The sequence below is a fragment of the Rhipicephalus sanguineus genome, chromosome 1, assembly GCF_013339695.2.
Source record: "Rhipicephalus sanguineus isolate Rsan-2018 chromosome 1, BIME_Rsan_1.4, whole genome shotgun sequence".
NCBI lineage: Eukaryota > Metazoa > Arthropoda > Arachnida > Ixodida > Ixodidae > Rhipicephalus > Rhipicephalus sanguineus.
This window is the reverse complement of record NC_051176.1, coordinates 335,634,141-335,660,953: the sequence shown is the minus strand read 5'-3', so window position 1 is coordinate 335,660,953 and position 26,813 is coordinate 335,634,141. Positions and strand designations below refer to the sequence as shown.

The 26,813-nt window shown below is 44.6% G+C and overlaps 1 protein-coding gene across 1 annotated transcript in view; it reads right to left on the bottom strand.

Moving 5' to 3' along the window:
* The window catches only part of LOC119379571 (target of rapamycin complex 2 subunit MAPKAP1-like), a 111,868-nt gene that overhangs the window by 82,507 nt on the left and 2,548 nt on the right, over positions 1 to 26,813 (bottom strand). Inside the window, 1 exon segment of the mRNA XM_037648875.2 lies at positions 7,745 to 7,858. The gene's annotated coding sequence lies outside the window, so the exon portion shown is untranslated.

Below are 26,813 nucleotides of genomic sequence, written 5' to 3'. Positions count from 1 at the left end.
GCTTATGTGCACCTTTATTACCAAACTGGAACGAACCCCAAAAATAGATCGAAATCTCTTTGTCCACCTCCTGCCAGTCCTAACTGCGTAGTCCAATCGCCACCTTCTACTGGTACAACATCGTTAACAAGGCATACACCATTATAATATGAAAAAAGAAAAAAAGAGCACAGTACAAAGTGTGCATAACATACACTGCTTAAACTTGCAAGGAGAAGCCCTATAAGAGGAGTTTTATAGATTATATTGAAGAGTGGCACAACGTTCAGGAACAAGAGAAACGAAGGGATGGGCTGGACAGATATGTTTATTCTTCAGAGGTCTGCAGAGACGTCCGAAATTTGCTCCAGTGGTGGAAGCCCTGTCGGGCCGGCCCGGGCCGGGTAGGCAAAATTTTTTTTTCTTGGGTTAGGACCGGGCCCGGATCTCGCTTCAAGTCACCGGGCCGAGTTTGGGTGGGCAAACTTTAACGAGTGCCGGGCCCGGCCTCGGCCCCGGCCGAGAATCATGGCCCGTGCAGTGCTCTAGCTCCTACTTCTGTTCGACCACTGAAACACGCCAGCTCTGAAGAGAAGGAAAGCTATGATTTTTCAAGGGCTCGTTTTATCTTTGTTAGACACAATATTAATGAGAACTAACAGACAATAACGCCAAGGAAAGTACAGGGGGTGTTACCTGTAGTATTTAGAATGTAAATGTGAAGAAAGTAAAGTGGACGAAAAGATGACTTGCCGCCGGCAGGGACCGAACCTGCGACCTTCGAATAACGCGTCCGATGCTCTACCACTGAGCTACGGCGGCGGTCATCCTCCCGTCCACTTTCTGGGGTATATATGTTGATTAAACCTAGGAGTGTTAGTCAGCGCCAATCGCAGCCATGGCGGCGAGTGTGGAACACTCTTTTTTTGCCTCTTGGCGTCACGTAGCACGTGATCTTTTTTACGAGTTGGCAGCTGACCAATAATCCCTCGCATACTACCTGAAGGCATTAATTCTGCCAGGACGAGACCCTCGCTATGAATTAATGCCTTCAGGCAGAATTAATGCCTTCAGGTAGTATGCGAGGGATTATTGGTCAGCTGCCAACTCGTAAAAAAGATCACGTGCTACGTGACGCCAAGAGGCAAAAAAAGAGTGTTCCACACTCGCCGCCATGGCTGCGATTGGCGCTGACTAACACTCCTAGGTTTAATCAACATATATACCCCAGAAAGTGGACGGGAGGATGACCGCCGCCGTAGCTCAGTGGTAGAGCATCGGACGCGTTATTCGAAGGTCGCAGGTTCGGTCCCTGCCGGCGGCAAGTCATCTTTTCGTCCACTTTACTTTCTTCACATTTACATTCTAAATACTACAGGTAACACCCCCTGTACTTTCCTTGGCGTTATTGTCTGTTAGTTCTCATTAATATCAGCTCTGAAGAGAGCACTTTCATTGTGCTTTTGACTGCTTCTGTTCTAATGGAGCTTGCCATTACATTTAAGTTGGCCAGCATTCAGTGTGTAGACACCCGCCTGTGCATTACGTGCGACTTTATTTAACATTTGGCATGTGATGATGATCTTGGCGATATGCTGATCAACTGAGTGATTGATGGGATATCTTGAGATCCTCAACTATTGAAAATTGCACAATAATCATAATACTTCCAGGGGTTCTTGCAGATTTTGACAGCACAGAAGGGCCAAACAGCTGCTTAAATTTGTGGCTATCTTAAATGCAGGAGTGAAATAAGAACACATTTAAGATAAAGAAAAGTTTGGCACAACTGAATAGCATCTGCACAATTCTATCCATCACTCATGGCCGGCTGATCCCATTTATGACACGGGTGGACTGCAGCACTGGCCACTTCCAAAGTGCGAAAAGTGAAAAAAAGAGAAAAAAGGTATTGCCCCGCCACGGTGGTCTAGTGGTTATGGCACTTGACTGCTGACCCGAAGGTTGCGGGATCGAATCCCGGCCGCAGTGACTGCATTTTCGATGGAGGTGAAAATGTTTGAGGCCCATGCACTTAGGTTTAGGTGCACGTTACAGAACCCCAGGTGGTCGAAATTTCCGGAGCCCACCACTACGGCGTCTCTCATAATCATATCGTGGTTTTGGGACTTTAAACCCCAGATATTATTATTATTGAAAAAAAAAAAAGGCATTGGCATCGGAAAAGGTGTCACTCCAAAGAATAGTGGCCCTGTTCCCAATGCAGCTACAAACACTGTGCATTGAAGCACAAATGACGGTCACCTTCGCAAAGCTTCTCATATGTCCCTTATTTTGAAAGGGGGGCGGTGTGGGGGGGTGGGGGGCAGAGAGTCTACATTTCTTTTACAGTTATGCAGCATTTCTGGATCTATGACACAAATACAAAACAGAAGCAAGGGTGCTTGTGTTTTAGTGCTGGCACTGGAACTGGCAATCTTTGAAACCACAAGGCCACCTGTTCAGACCCCATTTTACATAACCAGGTCGGGTGAGGCATGGCTTGCTAGCGTTGTGTGCACAAAGTTTCTATTTATTGGTTCCTCAAGTGCGCACTTCAAAGGGGTTAATTTGGAGCGTTGGGCAGTCTATTGAAAGCAGTGGGTGACATTTCCACTGCCGCCCACCACTGGGAGAATCCTGGGTCAAGACCTCGTGAGTTATCTTTCTCATTAGCACCTGTAAATGCACAAGGCCTCCCTGTTAATGTACTGGCTGCCAATTGCCATGCGCAATGATGGGGGTGGTACTGTAGCGCCAGCGATTGGCCAGGTTGGTGGTACTGAGGTTTAAAAAGCTATTTGTAGACAGCGTGACAGTCAATACATACTGAACAAGTTTAGAATTGTTCTCGATACATGTTACTAGGTGTCCATTTCAGAATGGTCTGATATGAAATTTTTTTTAGACTATCTGCTACAGATTGTTTGTATTGTGTGTAGTGTGTACTTCCCATGCGAGATTCCATCGTACCCTGAAAAGCAATACCTATCATGGTAAAGCGTGGAGAAAAATAAAAATAATTCCCAACAGGCGAGAGTCTAAAAGGTGCGGTCCCACTGCTCCCCACATGCATCAGTGTTTCAAGCTTTACAACACAGAATTGAATCTTACTGGCAGTAAGGCTACTGCTTCATATAGTAAATAAAACTTGTTTGCATATTTTTGCTATAGTAAGCATAAGTATCCATTTCAGAATACATAAAAATTATTTGACAGCTGCATGACAAGTTTGTGAGGTGTGCAGAGGGAGAGAAAACAGTATTTCTGGCAGCCATGCAATGCGTGTAATAATTCGTATACCGAACTTACACAACCACAGTTTCATGAATTTAGTACCACTATTATTTTATCCACCCAAGCCTTTGCATTAAATGCGCTATCACGTTCAATATATACAGACGGCTGGAGCCGCTGCTGGAGTGATGTTCCATCAAAAAAAGTCGAGAGGGTTTCACCAGCATAACCCTCGCTTTTTGCCGTGGGTTCTTCGTGTTAGCCTGCCAAGCAATCACAGAGAAAAGAAGAAAAAAGAACAGATCCAAAGCTAAGGCACCATGACAAAGCATATGCTGCACTAGGGGCAAAGATCATCAGAGATTATCAGCACTGCCCAGCGGGCCAGTGTATTGTCACCCCTATAAGAGAGCACGATGGTACTATACGTATTGCTGGAATGGTGGATCCCTCAAGACACTTTTCTCGAAAGCTATGATGCGGCCACAGCTCGGGTGCTGCACCTCATAATGAACGCAATAGTGCATGCCTGGGCATTTAGGTGTATTCCTCTGTGCACAATGGGATCAGATAAACTGAAAGTGAACTCATGAGATTTTATTTGTGTAGCGAACGCAAACAGTTCGTGTTACATGGCTGTACAGAGGCCTAAAACTGAATAACTGAAAATTGCTTAAAAATTTACAGGCCCTAAAACACGACAATGTGTGTAGTGAGGTGCGAATATGGGGAATGTGCTACTCGGTGGTGGTAATGTGACATGAATTGAAAAAGAAAAGTAATGGTAGCTTCTGAGTAGTACTTAGAGCCTAACCAAGTCTCTTGCACACAAGGGCATGGTGACATGTGCTATAATAGAGAGTATGTATCAACTTCCTATTTATATTTCCCTTCTCGGCTGTTATTATCCAAAAACTGTGGAATCACCTACGTTGAAAGCTACACATTGCCACTGAAAACAATTATAGATCTGCCTTGTGGCCACCTTTACAAAGGATACAAAAACTGCCTGTCATGTGTTGCCGGAACTTAGCCAGGTGGCTAACTGCCAGTAGGGAATCTACATGCATGCACATGTAGGCTTCCCAAAGGGAGCATAGACTTGTGCATCACTGTGGCTGTCTCACCACTTATCTTTCTTATGCACTTTGCTAAGTATTTTGTTGCTGCAATGATGTCCATGATAGCATAGACTATTATTGTGTCAAACTAAGGCCTCTCATCATGTAGCTATAGCTAAGGTTTGCTGATCCTTAAAAAAAAATGGCGGATTTTGACCACCTTGTGTCTTTTTAAAGGGAAGGCTAATATTAGGTAGATCTGGTGTGAATGATGGGCAGCGACAAATGGTGCAATGTGTGCTGCACAGAAAGTGCTGTGCTCATGTCAGCTACTTTGCTGCACCCGTTTCCGGAAGTCTCGTTCTGTTCTGCGATCTCTCTATGACTGGTGGATCACTCAAGCTGCCGCGCCGCTGATGTGTTCAGCCAGTGTTGCTACACAAACTGGTGTTCCTACACCGCCAGTGTTCCTACACAGTTTTCCCACACTATCAGCCTTCCTGCATTCAGCAAAACGGCCATTTGGGCTAGTTGGTAACGGTTCATATCTTAAAGCAAAAAGGCGCACTACGGGAACAAGGACATAAGAAGGGAGGAACCGACGACACAAAGCGCACACTCGCAACTGAAGGTTTATTGAAAGAGCACACATAAATACGTTACAAAAAAGGGCACGTGGTGCCCAAGCCTCACACACAGATTGTCAAAACACTATTTCAGAAACCTTGCAGACCTTGTTCCGTGACAAGAAAATCGTGTTTCGAGGGTCTGCATACCCTAGTGCAGGCTAAATAAGCCCCCCCCCCCCCTAGAGAGGAATTGTGACGCTGCATACTCCACCACCGCGCTTTACTGCCTGACAACCGGCACTATGATTTCTTGTGCAAAACACAAAAGTATGGCGAGAAACTGAGCCGATGACACTACATAAAGGTGGTATTTTGTCTCACTTGCAGTTAGAATGAGTTTGGCAACTGAGTGATGCCAGTACAGCACTAAGTCATAATGAAACTACTGAAACGCAAGTGTGTGGGTGGGGCATAACGGGGAAAAAAACGGAACTTTTCAAGCAGCAGTGTTGTTGTCAAGGGTAATGTCCAAGAGTTCTCTTTTTTTCCAATAATGAAATAGAAATGGACATGCAGCAGTTTCTTCTGCCTTATAATGCATGGCCATGACCATTTTATTATGGGTGGTTGAGTAGTGATGAAAGAACTATAACTGAGGAGTTTCTACATCATAAGGTTTGCACTAGAATGCCCCACTGGAGTCTCAAGTTGTGTCCTACAGCTACCTAATTTCTCAGCTACTGAAGTGCCGTTGATAATACGGGCACTCTAGAGTGCTCAAGCACTAATCTATCAGTAACCTAAATTGTTATTTGTCTTTAGAGACAAATAAAAAGTTTTTTTCTTCAGTTACATTCATAGGTCGGCAAGCTCACTCATGAGTCGACTCACTCAGACTCATATCAGGCCTGAGTCTGAGTGAGCCCGAGTGAGTAATATTTTGCTGAGTGTGAATCCGAGTGAGCCCAGTTGAGGAAAATATTTGTGAGTCTTGAGTCCGAGTGAGCCATAAGCGCAAAATATTTTTCTTGAGTGAGTCTGAGTGAGCTACACTTTTTATTGCCGACCTATGGTCATATCTACTAATATTCAGCATTACTATTAGCCTTATATCGGCTTATGTTTATATTCAAGTCTATTCACACATATCTCAATGCAGTAGCGTTCGTGCGCCACCTCAATATTTATTGATCAGAGGCGTGAGTTAAGGTGGGGTGGAAGGGGGCTGTCCCGTGACCTCCCCCTGCAAACTTTTTCACAGCAAATTCTTTACAAATATATCTCGTGTGAGTCCTGTATTTCATAAAAATGTCCTCACTAGATTGAAACCACTGAGAACTCGTATCAAAAGACCAAAAGGCGTATCGTAGAGCACCGATTATGTGAGATATTGGCGTCAAATAGCACTGACACCATGATCGGAAAAGCTAATTTGACGCTAACATACTCATGAGTCGACTCACTCAGGCTCACCCAGACTAAGGTCAAGCCGTAAGTCTGATTCTGAGTCAGTCCGGCTGTGTAATATGTTAGTGAGTGTGAGTACGAGTGAGACCGGTTCAGGAAAATTTAGGTGAGTCCGAGTCCGATTGAGCCCTCAGAGTGAAATATATTTCTTGAGTGAGTCTCCAACTTTTCTGTTGACGTATGGTTACACTCCCATGGGTATGTGGCTGCTGTGGCTAGGAATCCAAGTTGCAATTTCGTTCTCTGCAACACAATGCTATAGTCACTGAGCCACCAATGTGGTTAAGTCCAATATTGTGAGGAAAGAAAGTGATACATAAGCAGAGTGACGATATGTGGTTGTAAAGTAACAACTCCTCGTCTGTTTAGCGCTGGAAAAAATGTGCTAAAGGATCATGAATAAACTAATTCATGCCACAGCCCTGCTAAAAAAATTTGCAGTGGCTTAGCTCGGCTATGCCAAGATATACGTAACATTATCAAAGGTTCAGCTGATTATTCTTAGCTTTCCAGATTGTCTAGGATTATTAACCTTCTTCTGTTCATTCTTCGTACGTTGAGCCGCTAATTGCCAGGCAACTACTTCGAGACCTGATGAGATAAGCTTCTCGGCTCTTCTGCGCTGTTGAGCAGCATTTGCGCTCTCCTTCTCCATGGCGTTACCCACCTGCAAACGCCAGTCAGAGGCGCTATCAAGCGGCCTCAGTGCAGTGTCAGACGGCGACTGCACAGCAAAGGCAAATAGCTGCGCGCGCGCCGGTGCCAGTGTGTCTGCCATGGCTACGACATCACTCCTCTCGAATGCGCAGACGAGCAGCGGCGAGTCACGCACGGCGGTGGCAGAGTCCGTGCGCACGCCAGCGTGTCTGCCGCAGCTACGACACCACTCCTCCTGAACGCACAGACCAGCAGCGACGAGCCATGCGCGGTGGTGGCGGAGAGCGCGTGAGATGCCGGCTCCGGTGAGCCAGCTGTGTGACATCACTGATCCTCGCGCATGCGCAGCATGGCTCATGAAGATCCACGCGAAATCGGCTCCGGCAAGGCAAGTGTAGCTAACGCTACAAAAATATTGACCATCGTCTTAAACATTTTCACACACTCGGTCATTCATACCACATGTAGAGCGAGAAAACACAACCAACATAAACCATACCTTAATGCTATGCTTTGTGTTAAGAACATGCTATGCTCTGTGTTAAGAACCATCAAACCATATTAAAAAAAATCCTACAATGCAATCTCAAAACAACACAGTTGGAATGACGGTTCTATAAAAGCATAGCCATGACAATACGTACAGCTGCTGCAGCTCCAAGTCACCACAAGAGGTGCTACAAATCAGTACATAATTATGTGAAAAGGAAGCTACAGAAGATGCTCTGCAGAGCAGGACAGATACATCAAACTGAATAATAACAATCCTCTTACCCCGTTTTGAAGCAAATGCATTCCTACTACGTGTCCCACACCGTCACTTGCCCCGAGTGTAGATTCGGCTCTCCCTAAAAGCCAAGGTGTCTCCGTCACACAGTACCAGCTGCTCTGCAATAAAGAAATAAGTTTAGGTATAGCTTGACGCTCACAAACAGCACAAGCTCAGACTTTCCTCTGTGCCATGGCTTCTGCACCAGTGATCGACACAAAAGACATAAGGGTGAAATATGGAGAAGAAAGGAGTAATTAAAATTGTGAAAAAGAAGATTGTAAGTACAAATTTTCCAACACAGCATTTGTACTTGAATTCATGTTTTGCACCCAAAATGAAGGCCCTTTTATGGTAACACTTGCATTATGCCGTACACAGTGCCATTCCCGTATTAGACTTCAGTGAACACGTGTCCACAACATCGTGAAAATGCACACAATGAGTGCAGCACAAATGAGCAAGAAGGCATAATGCTACACAAGCCACAGGAGTGAACTGGAAGGGCAGCTATGCCCCAAGGCACATTACAATGATCTTGGCAAGTTGGCACATTCACCTCTGCACTTAGCGTAGGTCCAGTGCACAGCAGACTTGCCTGCGAGAGTAATTGCACAGCGAAATAGTACAGCTGTTTCATTACTGCTGCCTCGACTGATCAAATGGCCAGCTGCTGCTATTGTGAGCTCTACTGAAACAGCACGACAGCCTCCTGACACAGTGAAACATCTCGACAGTGATCCCATGTATTGGTTTGTCTCGCCAGACAGAGAGAAAAAAAAAGGTCTTCAATTACACACGCGACATAAATAACGCAAAAAAGCCATGTATGCAGGGAAAATTGTAGCTCATAAGATTCAGCAACACTGTTTTTTTCTCTCCTGTCCTAAAAAAGTATTGCAAAAAGTGCTGCACCATAAGACGGTGCTGAATTTAGGCGGAAGTTCGGGGACCAATGAAAATGTGAACCAGGGGCGTCCGCAGAAATTATTGCAGGGGGGTACAGGGGGGGGGGTGGAGAGAGAGAGAGAGAGAGAGAGAGAGAGAGAGAGAGAGAGAGAGAGAGAGAGAGATCCAGCACTGACAGCTTTCACTGCCGCGACATGACCTGCAAGATTAGTCAATAGTGTGCAACGTGCGAAATTGGTTGGAAATGGAGAAGGCCGGGACCCGAGAGTGCTAATCAAGCTGTGTAGCTCATTGCTGTCGCATAGAAAAATATCCGAAATTCCAGAGAGGGGCAGGTGCCCCCTTGCACCACCCTCCGGACGCCCATGATGTGAACACAGCCTCACATTAGGATGCATTCTGCATGGCCTGCCCCATCTGAAATCTATACAGTGCCCAAATTAACTTGACCATAAAAGTCATTGTGGGCATATCCATTAGCCCACACAAAAAAGTATAAATGCTAGGCCAAAACTAGCCAAACCAAACATATTGATGCGCGCAGCAAAGTAAAAACCTAGCTTAAAGGGGTCATGAAGACCCCCTTCGGCTTGTTCAAAAAACACATCCTGCGGAAAGCTGACACGGCTATGAACCACTCAGCCAAATATTGCAGTTCGTGCGTGCCGCATAAAGGCTACAAGCGGAGCGCAAAGTTGCAGTTTTCTCAAGCGCCCTCTTTTCAAACAGAGGCCAGTTCTCACTCTCGTCGGTGGGCGGGGCGCCTGTCAATTGACGTCACGTATCTGTTTCTCCGCGTCGCAAAAGACATAGCATCCTCATTGGCCGATAGCCGACATAAATAGAGTGGCGTTCGGATCAGATGCGCTTCTTGCCACAGGGTGCCGCCACTTGCAAGCGCTGCACTCCTCAGCCTGCTAACTTTATACGGTAGCCAGACTCACGCACGCGAATCACAGTGGGAGAGCGATCGTGTTTCATGACGCGCACTGACATAACTTCCTTCCCCCGCGCCATCCCTCCCTGTGTAGCTTCCAGTGCACTCGTCGGGACGAGAAAAGAGAAAGCGCTGAGTGCGTGCGCCAAACCCCCGTAACTCCACTCGTTCTTGACAGATTCGAGAAACTTTTGCGGCAGTCGATTCAGGAGGCAGTAAACTGTGATACTGAGGTCATTAGATCAATAACGTATGCTGTCGAGCTAGTTGGTGCATAGCTGGTTAGAAAAACGTTGGCGCAAACCATGAACGAGGACGTAGAAGTAACATGGACAAGCGCTTGTCCGTGTTACTTCTACGTCCTCGTTCATGGTTTGCACCAACGTTTTTCTAACCAGGTCACTAGATCATTACTAGGAAAAGTGGTTCATGACCCCTTTACGGATTAATTTGATTGGACAACTTAGTGATGTCATGCTCCGTTGAGAGAATTACAATGTATAAATGGGAGTGCATTAAACGGAATGATTTTACAACTGCGCTAATGGCTTATCTTTCTTTAAGCTTCAGACCATCAACATATGCCCATATATTTATATTTGAAGGAAAGGTTCGTTATTTCAAGTTTGAAATTTCAAATGACAGTCAATCTGTAGGCCTGCAAGACATTGGCAGTTATGACACTGGTTGCAACAAGCTTGCCAAATGCCCAGAAAAAGAAGTTTTCTTTTGCCGTACACAAAGCACAAGTGTAAGGTGCAATGTATGGTATACTGGGCAATTTACACAGGAGGCTCATACTGAGATAAAACCAAAGCAGACAAAACACAGACTTCATAAGCTGCAACCTTTCCGGAAAGCCTGACGAGATATCAAGAATGAGATATGTCTATTTAACATCACATGTAATTTATGAAAAAGAAAACTTGCATTTGCTATCAACGCTGGACTACACGCCTATAGTCTGTTACTGTTTGATAACTGCCAACTTTAAGATGTATAAAAATCATCTGCATATACAGTAGACTCTCGTTAAACGGATCCCGAAGGGACCAGGAAAATATGTTTCGTTTAAAAGGAGTTCTGTTTACTGAGAGATGAACAGGTAAGCAGAATTCAAGCAGGAAATGAATCATATTAGAGGCAGTTGTTCCATTTATGCAGCAATTCCATTTAAGAGATTCCTATTTACTGAGAGTCTATTGTATTAAAAGATGGGGGATAGCACGTATTAAAGAAAAGGTTTGTCAAAGCAAATATCTTCTGTGGGATACATAAGCAAGCACTTTACAAATAGTTTAACTTTGATCCAACAGTCAAGCGGAAGTAAACTTAGACATTTAGCAGGGTTTGCCCTTAATGACATTGCCTGCTTTGGAACCTGTCTGTTTAACTCTGCTTGAAGCCGCCTCTGGTATCCTATCCCAACTCTAAGACTTCCAGAGGATACGGCCAGATAGGACCGCAAAACTCTTGCTTGGTCAGAATTATTTCTTGTAAAACTTGGATGAAACATCAGCAAAAGCATAGAACGAGCCCCAATGAATAAAATGTCCATCTAAGTCAGTGTTCAAAGTGCCCTGCAAAGGTATTCAAACATGTCAATGACCCTAGCCAATGTATCAAATAAAAATTTTTACATCTTAGGTAAAATTGGCCAATGTTGTAGTGGTTGTAGTTAGCAGACTTGATAGCTTGAGAATTTCTTCTTGGCCTAGTTGGTATTGCTTGCTGTATGCTGCCGCTAGTAAGACATGCTGCCGCTAGTAAAAAACACATACACAGAAGAGAGACGAACAGGACGACAAAAGGGCGCACTTCCTGCGCACTACAAGATCTGCAAATGCGAACCACGATTTCATGAGGTGACGATACCAGGTAAGAGCAAGTATCAGACAGCCCATGAGTTATTAGAAGCGTTTTATATCAGTAAGTTAGGTGATGATTGTGTAAGTGCACGTCCACACAGCTGCGGTCTTCTGAGATTAGATTGTTTAAGAGGTGGGTAGGCTAGGCAGTTGTTGGCTATTCTGCGCATGTGTGTGTCACATGTATATATCCCTATGTTTCATGCCCAAAATAAATCAGTTGGAAGTGCCGCCCTTTTGTCGTTCTGTTCTTCTGTGTATGTGTTTTTCACGAGCGGCAGTATGTCATACAGCAAGACTTGATAGCACACCATAAAATGTTGCAGTTCTGACAACGCCCTCTAAGTATGTAACAGTTGAAGCTTGAATGAGTTAAAAGTATCCGTTTAGAAGGTATTGATAGTGCTTACAAGATTACAAAATGGGACAGGACGTGCCTTCACTTGCCCTGTCCAGTTTCCTAATCTTGTATGCGCTTTTAATACCTTCTAAATGGCTCTGTAAGTTGTACGAGTGGAATGTGTGAGGTGGAGTCGTACTCACTGACCCACTCAACTGTGGAGGCAGAAAGTGGCTGAAAAGCATAAGATCATGCCACGTAAAAAGACACAGCAGGCTAGCTGTATGCAGAATGCATATGTACTAAAGTCATGTGATTCCACTTGTAATAGCAGTCTCCATCTGTTAGTTGGTAGGAGTGGAAATCGTACTTAATTTCTAAATGAGGTTATTCTGCAATACACACATAAAAATGTGTCTCTGAATGTGTACTTGTGTCTGCTAAAAGGGCGGCCGGCCACAACATAACATGGCCTATACATACGCATATTGGGTTTTCAGCAATGAATGACTAGTTGTTAAAGATGGGGTATTCGAGATACAGTGATAGGCATTTGCTGGGCAAGATTTGCAGCAGACATGCACAAAAAAAAAGCTTCTCATGGTTCATCTAGCATCTAAGTCATGTTTCCTTATTTAAGCTATGCACACCCGTAATAACTAATATAAAACACAAACCCCCCCACTATCTGGCAACTTGTGCAAAAACAAGATTATCATGCAAACACTGTGTCATCAAGGGATTTGTCATGTGCTTTCTCTCTTCTCTTGTCCCGACGAGCACGCTGGAAGCTACACAGGGAGGAATGGCACGGGGGAAAGAAGTAAGTCAGTGAGCGTCATGACAATGAGTGCATGTGATGCAACACAACCACTCTCCGCCGTTGAGATTCCTGTGTGCGAGTGTGGCTCACTGTGTAATGTTAGCAGGCTATGGAGTGCGGCGCCGGCATGTGGCGCCACCCCATAGCAAGAAATGCATCTGATCCAAACGCTGCTCTTGATTTATGTCGGCTATAGGCCAATAGCAAGCTATCTGTTGTTTGTCGTAAGCAGCAGGCGCCGGCAGTTCCAAAGAGAGTGAGCACAGGTTTCTGTATGACAAAAGGGTGCCTCAGAAAATGGCAACTTAGCACTCTGTTTCTAAACTATCCTTGCCGCACAAGACTACAAGATTTGGCTGAGCTGTCCATAACAGTGCCTGCTTTCCGCAGAATGTGTTTTGTCGCCGAGCCCGAGGGGCGGTCCATGACCCCTTTAACTCAACTTTCTTTCTGATGTTTCTTGCAATGGCAACAAGAATGATACAAAATAATTAAGTAAAAGTTTTTTTTTGTTGTCCGCTGCGAGTGGTGAGTAATACAGGTAGAAAATAATGAAGAGAAAAGAAAAACTATCAAAACTAGTCTGGGACTTCAACACAGGCATCAAAGCTAGTTTGTTTGCTTTTGGCTGCAAGTGTTACTATAAAGTTCAAGATGCATATTTCATTCAGTCAACTATGCTTTGACACTCACTTTTTCATATTAATGCCCTGATACGTTGACACCAAAAGGGTTTTGGAGTTGGCACTTGGCTGCGCACACCTTTCGTATTCTCTTTTTGTTTTTATTGAGCTAAAATTAACAGAATAGTTGTCCTATGCAGGTGATTTCACTTGCCCACAACACAAGATAAAAGTAAAAATTCTCACAATAGGCAATACCAGAATAAAATATGCCAAATCAGTTCTGCGGAAGTCCACAAGGTGGAAAACGTTTATGAAAGTGTCATCCACTCATTTGTAGCACAAACCTACAAAGAAAACTCATACAAAATTCTCAGAAAGGAAGTTTTGCACATGAGGAAAAGTTTGTTCATGTTCAGGTTTCAGTTCAGGACCAACCCCTTTCTGGAGCTGTCACTATGAAGCCTTTTCCTTCTATGGATAGAAAATAATACTTAAAAGCACTTGGAGCAAAAGTAACCCGACAACTTAAGTAGCAAGCCGGGCGACAAGCCAGGCTAATATCTCCAGGATTATCATTAAAAATTGCCATCTATCTATCTATCTGGCAATAATGCCTGGAAGTGCCTGGGGCCCACATGTTTCAGAAGCAAGTAGAGTTGGTATCTGTCAAAAATGCAGGCACTGATATTAATAATTGTTGAAGTCTAACGCCTCAAAACCACAATATGATTATGAGAGACGCCGTAGTGGAGGGCTCCGGAAATTTTCACCACCTGGGGTTGTTTTACTTGCACCTAAATCTAAGCACACGGGCCTCAAGCATTTTTGCTTCTATCAAAAATGTGACCGCCACTTGCAAGCACTGAAGTGCCCTTGTTTTGTGATGCAGCTTAGTTTTTATTTTTTCAACAAGGTAAAAAGAAACGAGCACTACACCTACAAAATACAGGTAAAGGCACTCGCTGCTCTTCAGACTTTAAAAAGGCCACAACCTTTGCACTGCGCTTGCGATGCACTACCCATTGTGCTACAGCTGCAGGTGTTCTGCTGTCAAATTTCTAGGTTATTTCTGTATGTGTAACCCTGAGAGTGAGGTTGAGTTGTGGGCGTGGTACCCACAGACGGCAAATTATTCCTTTTTTTTTTCACTTTCATTCATTTTCCTCTGATCTCATAATTGCTATACTTCAATAAAAAAATACAAACAGAACCTGTTTGCTTTCCTTCGCTTCCTATGGTTGTGCCTCACAAAAAACTGGTCCTTCGATCCAATCCCATTCTTTTAAAATGTTCTAATATTTATTGTGAGCTTTTGCAATTGCAATATCAACAGATTATTATTTACTGCTGCTGGTTAGTACAAATCTTCTCATGTTTTCATATTCCAAAGAGGCTTGTCCATGTAAAATATCAATATGAGACTTGACATCTTCAAGAAGAAGTCAAGGATGGTTTGTGTTGCTCGCAATGCGCCAGGTCACTTTTGTTGCCGTGATGAACAAAACAATTTAGAAAAGAAATTGCAGAGACACAAATGGCAGTCTTTCCATCAGGCCATGAGCGAGAGTAACTGCCAGACGCTCAAACTTCCGTGCCATTGTTAGACGCAAGCTGACTGGTCAACTTTATGGAGTTTAACGTCCCAAAGTGATTCAGGCTATGGAGACACTGTAGCAGAGTGGAGCTCTCCACTACGGTGTCTCGGTTCTACGTTGTATTTTCGACCACCTGGGGTTCTTTAACATGCACTGACATAGCACAGTACACGGGCCTCTAGCAGTTTGGTTTCACTGAAATACGAAAGCCGTGGCTCGGATTGAACTCGTGTCTTTTGAGTCAGAAGCCGAGCACCGCAACCACTAAGCTACCGTGGGGGCAGACATAAGCTGAAGAACTCAACGTGACTCATTAAAGCTTCGAGATCTACTTCCTTAAGAAACAAGTTTCCAGTGCTGAAAAGGGTGGCGAACTGGGCGAATTGGTTGACGTGACTGCCACCTGGACAGCAATAAGAAATATGAACATATCATAACTCCATGAACGGTTGCCTAGTCAACAATTAGCTACTCAACAGAAAGATTCCTAGCAGGAATGTCTTACAAAAATAGCGGGTAAGTGCCACAGAAATTGGGCAAACTCCACCAATCACCACTGGTCGACTTAAAATGAAGAATGGATGACGCAGGCACCAAACAACAACGTATGTGGCACACAAATTGGGCAAACACCACTCCTCACCACTGGTCAACTAAAACATTAAGAAATTGAGAATGCGGCAAAAAGACTCATGCTGCTCAAATGGAGAACTTTAAAGCGGCGTATGCAAAACTCAACAGGGACTTTCTGTACCTTTCATGAAAATTCTGTCTCACCTCTGTGTCCCTTCCCTGTATGTCTACATTTGTCCTGTCTGTTTTTTGCACTACGAGGAAACCTCTGTACCCTGCCTCACTGGTCATCCACCTTCACAGAGTGGAACGGGTCATGAATCTTTTTTTCAGAGCTTTCTGCATGATGGCTCTGACAAGTGGTACATGGGTGTAATGCCACAATTCAATACTTCGTCACGCAGAATAGAGCGACGCCTTCTGGCACTTCCATGAGGACTAAAGTGCTGTGTTGTTTGGAGTGTTTGCAGTGTGAACAATGCAGTGGAGGCAGTGTGCGATGTTTCCTTTGCCCACCACCTGAAGCTAAGAACAAGGCGTTGGCCTGACAATCAAATGACGACAGCCACTGGCACAGCAGAAAGGAGAGACAGAGGGATGGCAAAGCAAACCCAGCTTCAAAATTTCAACTGCTGTCGATCTGAAATAAAAACTTGAACCCTCGGCTAGGACACAAGTCTGTGACATACGAGCTGCCATGCCACCATCATGCCATCACTTCTGGCGTTCTCAACAAGCCCAATTGTTCACCGTTCTGAAATAATCTACCTTATTTCTTATATAGATATCACCCACTAATGTTATTGCCAAGTGTGCTTCTTCTTCTGTTTTAGATGCGAAGCATCTAATGGCGGAATTCAAACCAGTGGTGTGCGGCGTCACCACCCTTACTGCGCATGCGCAAACCCTCTCCACACACCTCATCTCTCCTTCCCCTCTCCCCGTTCCCCCTCTGAAATGCCGGCTCGACATGCTGAAACGGCGCTTCGCATCGCGTCATGGTCCCCTTTAGTGGGAGATGGCATGATTTCTTATGTAAACGGCCTGATACACGTGTAACCATTGCCTTGTGCAAACCGCACCCGAATGTTTGGGAACCTTCCCGATTATTTTAGAATCTTCCGATATGATCGTGCGCACAACGCGGCCAATAGTGTTTATTCTGGAACTAACGTGGCCATCAACGATAACATTGGAATCTTCGATGCCACACATATAAATGCCGACGTGCTTTGCACTGATCAGATTACCAACGGCCGACGATTGTGATCGAGGCTATCGTTGCACTGAGTGTGTCACTTCTTTTCTTTCTGAGCACAAGTTTGCGCAATAAAGTGTTTCATCCTTACCTAGCTTCTTCATCACAACCACGTGACAACATGATAACACAAGAACCAACAGTCTCAAACAAAATGGTCGAAGATGATTGTCCCGTTTTGCATTTACACACTTTTTCCATCACTGCATGACAACATGCCACCTCAAGAGTGTTGCAGGTGGGTGTAATGTTGTCAATTTTCCAGAGGATTTTGTGAGTGTGCCTACATAAGTAGACTTGCAGGTGACCACCAGCGATTTCCACTTGTGAATTTTTATAGAAGTGCCATATTTATAGATACCCACTTGAAAATTGGCACTTCTGACCAGTGGTACTCCCCCTCCACAGTATCATAATTTGTAGATCAATTAACGTCATTCCTGGCATTGTCCCAACATGGTATACCTTATTATAAGGCGCCGTCAGCTGTGCTTGCTCAGACTATGGCCACTACTAAATGGATTGCACAGCATCAGGCAGCTTAGGGCCAGTGATGATAGTGAACACCTCTTGGTAAAGATAAAAAATTAATTAAATGCAGGGTTTTAGGTGCCAAAACCACATGATTACAAGGCGCACCATTTGGGGGACTCCAGACTGATTCTGTCTACCTTGTATACTCCAAAGCGCCCGTAATTATAAGTAAACAAGCGCTTTTGCATTTTGTCTCCATTTAAATGCGGTCACGGTCACTGGGAATTGAACCAGTGGCCCTGTGCTTAGCAGCGGAATGCCATTACCGCTAAGCCACTGCGGCTGGTTGGCACATGGCACGGAAGTTATTCCAACACCATGGCTCACAACTAGGCTTGTCACTAACATGACACACAAAAAACTACAGACATTTTGTCCCTTCTCAGTACTGCCAGCATCAAAGAGCTCAGCTTTATTGCATGTACCATACTTTCTTGCATATAACCCCCACCAAAAAACAGAAAAATGTGAAACGTCGGGGTGCGGGTTATATGCAGGGGTTATATCATTTTTCTTTCCCCCCTTTTTGTAGAGTTAAAGTTAGGGGTGTGGGTGATATGCCGGGGTGGGTTATATGCGAGAAAATATGGTATGGCACACCATTTCATGATGTAACATACTGCTGGGCAATTATTCGAGTGATTAACACTACTACAGGTAAGTAAACCCTTGTTCCAATCATTTCTAGCACCATAATTAGATAACTACGAGGCCAGAAATAGGAAAGTTTACCTGCCACAAGCCACCACCATGTGTCATTAAGCATAATCAAAAATGCTACATACTAGTGAATTACTGAAAAAAGTAATTTGGCTTAAAGGACCAAAAAAAGGATCATTTTCCATTTTATTGGCATATAGTGTTAATGCTCTCCATAGGTCAGCAAACTCACTCATGAGCCGACTCACTCACTCGGATCGGGCCGTGAGTCTGAGTCAGTCCAGGTGAGTAATATTTGGTGAGTTTGAGCCCGAGCGAGTCTGGCTGAGGCGAATTTTAGTGAGTCTGAGTCCGAGCGAGTCTAGTTGAGGAAAATATTGGTGGGTCTGAGTCTGAGTGAACCCTAAGCAAAATATGTTTCTTGAGTGAGTCTGAGTGAGCTGCACCTGTTATTGCCGACTTATGGTCCTATCTACTCATGTTCAGCCTTATTATCAGCCTTTATATGCTTCAGTTTGTACTCAAGTCTATTCACCTATATCTCAATGCACTATATATATACATAGTGTTCTTGCGCCATCTCAATATTTATCGATCAGAGGCGTGAGCTGGTGGGGGGGGGAAGTGCCATGAATTCCCCACGCAAGCTCTTCATGATAGAAATATGTCGTGTGAGTCGCGTATTTCATAAAAAAATGTCCTTACTGGATTGAAACCACTGATAACTCATATTGGATGGTACAAGATCAAATGGTGCATCGTTGACCACCGATTATGTGAGATATTCACGTTAAAGAGACACTAAAGGCAAACAACAATTTATGTCAGTGAAAGGTCAATGTGTGAGAAGGTCTAAAATGTCAATAGTATCAACAGCAGTGCTCTAGCAATCGAGAAATTAAGGTAAATGTACGACATGATCTGCGCCACGAGTGGGACATTTTGGAAATGATCCTGATGACGTCAAAGAGTCCCGAGTACAATTAACCACTACTAATCAAACTAGCTGTGATAAAAAAAAAGAACCTTCCGTGCATCACAAGACATAATATAATGCTGCTTGTTCGTTTCTGTTTGTTTCATAGAAAAAAGAACCTCTTGGCACTACCATGGTGAACGGCGCGAGTGGTTGAAAAGTTCCGTTTTTGCCAAGCTCCGCGTCTCAATGGTAGTTTCGGTATCGCGTACTGCTGCGTGTGCTTGGCTCTCGCTATTTTCGCCCCGTCGATACTCTACTTCTGCTGCTGCTGGCCAAGCTAAGCTCCGCTACAGTGAACTATATACAGTTTCAAGTGTGGCCCATGGCTGTGTCTTGGCAAGCTTGATGGCCGCTGTTGCGCAAGAAACCGTAGCTTCGGCGGCCGGGCAGTAAAGGCGGGCAACGTTGGGCACGGCAACTGCTACGTCAGAAGGTCTTTTCAGGCGGGTGATTAGAAGTGCGCTAACGCAGTGCGGACCACTAAAACGTGATTTTCTTTCAAAATAAGTATTTCCTTGGCACGAAACAAGCACTACGAGGTTTCTGCAATGCTATTGCAACAATCAGCGTCGACTTAATATTTGCCTTTAGTGTCCCTTTATAGAGCATTGACACTGTGATCGAAAAAGCTAGTTTTACACTAACGGACTCACTCAGGCTCAGGTCAAGCTGTGAGTCTGAAAGAGTCCGGCTGAGTAATGTGCTGGCGAGTTTGAGTCCGAGTGAGTCCGGTTGAGGAAAATTTTGGTGAGACTGAGTCCGAGCGAGTCCTCAGAGCAAAATATATTTCTTGAGTGAGTCTGAGTGAGCTGCAATTGTTTTGCTGACCTATGATGCTCTCCACACACCAAAGCCAGGAAACGCATATAAAATATCCGAGTTGGATTTTAAAGTTTTCATCACCCAGTATCCTCAAGCTAGCTACACCGCAAGGGACATTATCATAATGAGTCAACGTAGTTCAGTGGGCTTGTGAACTCTACGCCTTGCATGCGGCCGAAGCTGCCGAAAACGCTGTTGGAGCCGGTGGACGACAATTCAGTGATCACTGTTTACGTACACCACGTACGACTGACGGCACACAACAGATCTGCTGCTAGTATGTGGCGAGTTGTCATCTTCACATGACATTGGACTGTGTTAACACATCACTGCGAAACTGCCCCCTCGATACCAAAACCAAAAGCGTTTTTTTTTTTTTTAAGGTAGAGTTATTAAAAATGTATTAAATGCATTCCCAAGCACTACGACACCCTTCTTTAGGGTTATTGACACCCGTGTTTCTATTTAGAGCAACAATATGTAAATATTTAAAATTTGTGGCAGTACTCCTTCGTGTGGCTCATGAGAAGTGGATCTAATCGTCTTGTGCGTCCGCTGTCAGCGACTACACTTATGGTACCATATGACACTGTTTTGTGCAGTCACATGGCTAGTTGTGTTTAGAAGAAAACCACCCTGGCCCCGCCTTTCCCGGTGCTCTTTAACTGAAACTGTGACTGGGTGGTATAAGGTTGTCCTGAAATAATTAACAGCCACGTGTAAGAGCAAACGATTTCCATTCATGGTAAGTCAGTCACTGGTTACCTAATGCAGCAGAAAAAACAAAATACATCTTTGTGCCAGTACTCCTTAAAGTAACATTTCAAAGAAGTGTTGTGTAAGCTTTTCAGCAGCAGTTCTGCACCAATCTCTTATTTGTGCAACCTCCAGACCATACTACAATTTAGAACAAGTTTAGGCAAGCTAGACTAAAAAGTTTTAAATCTGGCATATGGCTACAAGGAGCTCACTACTCTATTTTAAAGAAGCCCCCGAACATATTGCACCAATGTAAAAAAATCTGTACAGGTTAACTTTGGCACATGTAATTATGGGTACATTCAGCCGGGTGCCACCGTGCTCTTAATCGGACTGCAACAATGCGAAGCCCACTCTTAATCCGAGACTGAGAAAGTGCGTCCAAGCCGAATGTGCTGGCACGCACCAGACCAACTGGAGGCCAGAAGAGGATATACGTCTTCACATCCTCCATCACAAACAAACAAGACGTACAGGTGTACTGCACATGCAGCCACAGCTGACCTCAAGCCAGAACGAAAGCTGGAACAGTCATGTGCTCAGACCTCAGTCCGAGGTTGGAGTTGAGAATGCTTGGAGCTGGAGCGAGGCGCTCTAAAACAACCAGCAGAACTGAACTTGAGCAGTGTGCTTGATTGTCTTCATCTCGTCCCATCTTAAGCGCTTTTTCATTCTTCATCTATAAGCAGAATGTATTCAGAGTGACCTGGAGTGTTTAAAAATGACCAGGCCAATGTGCCCTGTGTGCCAAACATTGTGTGATTGAATGTTGCGGGGGGTGGGTACTGAAATACAAGAAAAGCAGCACTACACTGTGATGACAGCATCATTTTCCTTCACTTGGTGTATTGTGTCACAAACACAGAGTGAAATACCAGCAGAGTCACCAGAAAAATAAATGATCCCTCATGCTCTGGCAATGGTGAAACTGCATGGGTGTGATAAAATGCCCTGGTGACGACAAAAATCATGGCCGTGTGTTGTCAATGACAGCAGCAGTTGTAACCAGCCTTATGCACCCTGGGTAGATGTATAGGGACAGAGTGACTGTCGGCAGAGACACTCTCCCCTTTTGTCTCGGCCAATGTCTGCAACCCCCGTTCTCCCATGTGCCGGAGCCAAGGAAGTGCTTCATGTTCATGTGATGAGCCCGACCTCCTTTCTTTTTTCCTTCTCTTTCTACTTTGCTTTGCTGTGCATTTGCAGTGGCGGCACAGAGTGCTCCGTGTTGGATGATGAACCAAAGTCACATGCACATTCCAAGCAGTGCATGTGACCTTGATTCTCACTCCAGCTTACTCTAGAAGAAGTGTACAAGCTTTTCAGTTTGAAATTTCAACTGTTTCCGCACGACCGAGCCATCTCATACTTTGCAGATATGACTGTCACTGCCTGATGTATGTGTTGCGCTTGCTTATTTGCAATGCTCAGATCTGGTGAGGGGCCCTTCAAATGCACTTTTTTAAAAACATGAAGTGCCACACTTTGTCCTGGTGGCACTGTTCAGTGAATGTGGGTGCTAAGAAGCCATCAAGAGGCATGCAAAGGCGTCGAGCGAAACTTTTGTCTAACTTTTCACTCATCTTTTGTGGCCATTAGTTCGAAGCTGCATGTGCATATAGCTGAACCTTCAGCAAGCCTTTCTTGAAGATTGTGTCCTTTAGCATGCACTGCAGAAGGAAAAAGGCAGTGGGCAAATGTGCTGTGTGCTCGGCTGTGACTGTAACACACTGAACAATAGCGGCAGGTCTTACCATTTTCCAAAAGAAGCAAAGCTGCATAAGGGGTGCGTCCACTGCATTAATCGCCAGTACGCAGGAGGATGCACTCTCACTTGCCTCGTCTATCGCAAAAAAACTGCGCATTTGTGTTTATATGCACCTCTCAAGCAACTGCAACCAATTATTAAAAGCAGAACTCAGAGACTACAGTTTATCGCCATGCAAACAACAATTAGGCATAGCCCTCATTTTTGGCTAAATCAGTGTGAAGATTGCAGACAAAGGCAAATTAGCAGTCTTTACAACAAACAAAACAATGAACTATACTACATGTCATATTGAATAATATGAACCACAGCTTGCAAATTTAATAAGAATGGTTTATGGGGTTTAACGTCCCACAGTGACACAGACTATTAACAGATGCTGTAGTGGAGGGCTCCAGATAATTACAACCACCTGGGGTCTTGCAATATGTACTGAAATTGCACAGTACACAAATCTCTAGCATTTTGCTTCCATCAAAGTGTCACCACCGCGGCTGCGATTGAACCCATGTCCTTCGGGTCAGCAGCTGAGAACTGTAACCACTGGGCCACCGTGCCGGCCTGAAAAATTTGATAAGAATATTCCTTTGCAGATCTGTGCACTGCATTGGGGCCAAGAATCGCCTTCAAGATCAGTTCCCAGGAATTGGTTAGAGGTTTTTGCAAGGCACAAAGACAAATCAGCAGTTTTTTTTGACAACCTCAGTAAGTAACGCCAACTGTTACAGTGGAAGGTCATGACTATAAAATGGGACCTTACTGCAAACATTCCAGCAGGAGTGCAGCTGGGGTAAGCATAAAATCTTCTTTTAAAAGAAAAATGCCCGTCCCTGCAACATGCTTTCAGTAACAAACAACGTAACAAAATGCAGACTCGATTTCTTGAGCCTCTAAGCATGACAACTGAATAGTTGCATGTAATAGAAAAATTTAGGAAGCCTCCATAGCATAATGGCTGACCAAAAACAGTGAGAAAATGCTTCACAATGCTTGCGTCTGTCGTGACGGCCATTCAAATACATGGCGGTAGCAGACGACAGAGGAGGCGGTGTGTTTTCATCCTGGCTTTTTGGCCGGCCCGTGCCATGGGTGGACGCGACTTTCTGAAAAGGTCCACTGAACAACGAGGTTGCTGCCAAAATGTTGCCAAGGGTGCCTGTAGCAGCAGCCATTATTAGTAGGTTGAAGTGCAACGTGGTAAGAAGGAAACTGTTTTGTACCATGAGGAAACCACTTAGCCACCTATACCAAAGGGCAGGGTGTGTAAAAGCATTTCACAACAGGAGTGGAGTTCGGTTACTCCGATTTCCCCCCAATTTTCAACAGGAAAAACCAAAATGATATTCTCCTGAACGCTGCCATGAGCTCAATACAGAAGCAGAATGGCAAAGACTGCTCCTATCATGCACAGCAGCTGCACATGTACTCAATGATATCAGTCCATGTTTGAATGTGCAGGAACAAGTAATACCATCATAATTTAATGTGACCAGTTTAAAATGCGTGCAGAGTGTAGGGGTGATTTTGGGCTTGAAGAAGGACTCCTCATGCCACAGAAAGCTAAATAAAAGGGTAGCCACATGGTGTAACAAAACACCACTACACGGGTCAGACAGGTCGTGCAGTGGTCTCAGGTTACACCCCGAATATGCCACTGAAACTCAAGTGGCTTTGACTGGATCGTCATAAAGGGGAGCACAGGCATCAGACAAGATAAGAGAGAAAAGAAGGGTAGAGTGGGCATAACTGTGTTCCCAAAGACGCGCGACCACAGAAGACCGGGCTTTTCCCACATCGACCGTAAGACGTAGAGGAAGGGATGGCCGGTGTGGCAGCCCACCCAGCAATCAGCGGCAGCAAGGTCATCGTGCAAGTTGCAAACACTGCACCAGGATGACCGAACCCCATCTCAGCAGCTTGTGATAGCATGCGGCCATCACCTGCAATTTCTGTGATGGAATAGGAAGTTCTGCTTGAAGCCACGATACGGAGGTAATGCATTTCGTATTGGTCAGATCAAACTATGCTATGAGCAAATATTTGTTGTGCTTTTAAGGAACTTAAGATAGTACAGACTAAGGGAGTTACCACGGAAAAAAGAGTTCTGAGCCTGCATTTTTGGGCAGCTTTTGCCTTCACGATTATGGTACGAAGCATCGATTGCTTGAGAGCCCCATAAATGGTATGGTACTTTTAGAGCGCAGCTCTTAGGCCCCTGTTCCTGTGTTGAGCAGCGTTCCTGTCGGCGGCGTAACTGATAGACATGAAAAAATAAAAATAAAGAAAAAAAAAATACACAGCATCGAATGAGATTTGAACCCGGGCCCTCTGCGTGGGAGTCGAGCATTCTACCAGAGAGCCACACTAGTGCTTGAAACTTATTTGCAAAAAGACCCTATACAGGTGTCATGTCGGGCAAGGAATCCCGTTAACCTATGTAATACAGCGTGGCAGAAGAGTAACATAACAACCAGTCAGCACACAATGCTAATTGCGCAACGAGTGTGTAGTTTAATGCTTCCCACGCACTGCAAAGTACTCAGCCACAATTCTTCATCGTCATCAGCCACATGCAGCATCAACAAAGTGCACATAATACAATAGTATTGAACGTTGGGCTAGTTGGTACGGTAGCATGTTTGGGTACAGCATGAGGAACAACGAAGACAGAATAGAACAGAAGGGACACGGACGAGCGCTGTCTCGAAACTGAAAAGATTTATTTGAAGAACATATGAATGTAAAAGAAAAAAAAACGTGTCAATATTGCGCAGAAGTGTTAAAAACAAATGGAAAAAGTAGCATAGCGTATCACCTAACGGCACACATGCTGAGAAGATAGGCGAACTCGTTGTCCATAAGAGACAACGATGCTTCACTTACGCATGCGTTCCTCATTCGGTTAATGTGGAATGCCTCTATCACTTCTCTAGTTGTCTGGGAACTACGTTTTGACAATATCTCAGCATCGGCAAAAACTAGGTGTCCCATCTGTTCTATTCAGTCTTCGTCGTTCCTCGCGCTGTACCCAAACATGCACAGAATACCCTACAGATGTGTAGAGGGTACTTCGCTTATCCGCAGAAAGACGAATAATGGCATAGTGGGTCCTGTCCTACTACACAAAAATTATGATTTATGGCGTAGTGGATACCTTGCATGTGTACTTGTATTAGTTGCCCCAAGAGAGTTTAGAACGGGCTCTAGAGAACGCTACAACTTTATTAAAAGAAACTTCATGGGTTTGGAGCTGGCCGCTTGTCTGCGGCGACCTCTTCTTCCCATGCAATGACTGCTTTCTGCAGTTTTTTGATGGGGGACCGTATTAAGGTCTCCCATGTCGTTTCGGAGAGAGCCGGCAGAAGCTTTCTGGGTGGGGGAAGGCCCTCACATTCCCAGAAGATGTGACTTTGGTTTGCTATGGCATTTTTGTCACAAATTTTGCACGTTGAGTCAACCTCTTCATCTGTGAGTATCGCTAAGAAAGGCCTTTCTTTCAGCTTTTGATGGGACTGTGCTGCACATTGCGTGGAGGCCGGGCATTTTAGAGTGCAGCTCTTAGGCGCCCGTTCCTGCGTTCAGCGGCGTCGCCGTTGGTGTCGGCATAACCAATAGAGCGAACGCGTAGCGCTCCAGCGCTGGCAGTTTCTGTGGCAATATGTAACGAATGTTACATTGCTACGACTGCTGAAAGCCAAAACTTCAAACATAGTTGGCATTGCCCCAACACAAACCTGTGCTTAGAATTCGCATTAGGCAGTATCATAATCGTCGCTGAATTTTTATGCAACTTATTTTTCAAAAACCACCTTAGGTACAGCTCGACAGGCAACACGAAAAGGAAAAATTTGTGTAGCAAAAACAGAGCTAGCCATCACACAATATTTTCACTAACTTAAGAGCGTGCCAGTTCGCCTGGTGCTGTGGTTGAAGGTCAGAGAGTGCCTCTGAAAGCTGCCATATTGACACTTATGATTGTGTGCTTCGCTCGAAAAGCCTCTTGCCTTGCCAAGTGCTGAATGGACTCTGGTTTCGGCAGTATGGTTGTAGTGTACGTAAGTGCTTAATCGTTGTTGGGTACTACGAGATCAGTAGATTGGATTTCAGTGATGAATCTTCCTGTTTAATGTTAGAAGCTGCACAGCACTTCGCAGACGTTTTGAACTGGTTGCCTTAAAAAAAAAAGCAACATATTAGTTGTTGCGCTCTTGAGAAACTGCGCCTCCACAGCAAATTTTAGGGCAAACAGCTATCTATATATGCCTCTGGCTCTGAGAATATAATAAATGAAATGAATAAGAAAATAAAAATGAAACAAATGTTCTTTCGGTACTCCTTCAAATACTACTGTGCATACACATGCAACAATTACACGTCTAGTCCACATTTTTAAAAATGTTGACATTTTGCTTGAACGTAAGCCGAATGCTCAACCTTAGCAATGAAAAGTGCTTCTTACTTGATGGAGACAACAGATCCACCTCGACCATATCGAGCACTAGCCACAATTGCATGCCTGCGTGTTCCATACTTGCCAGAGCAATCTATCCTGGCCTAAAGCAGGCATCGGCAGCTGGCAGGTCGCGAGCCATATTGGACCCGAACACACTGCAGCAAGACAGT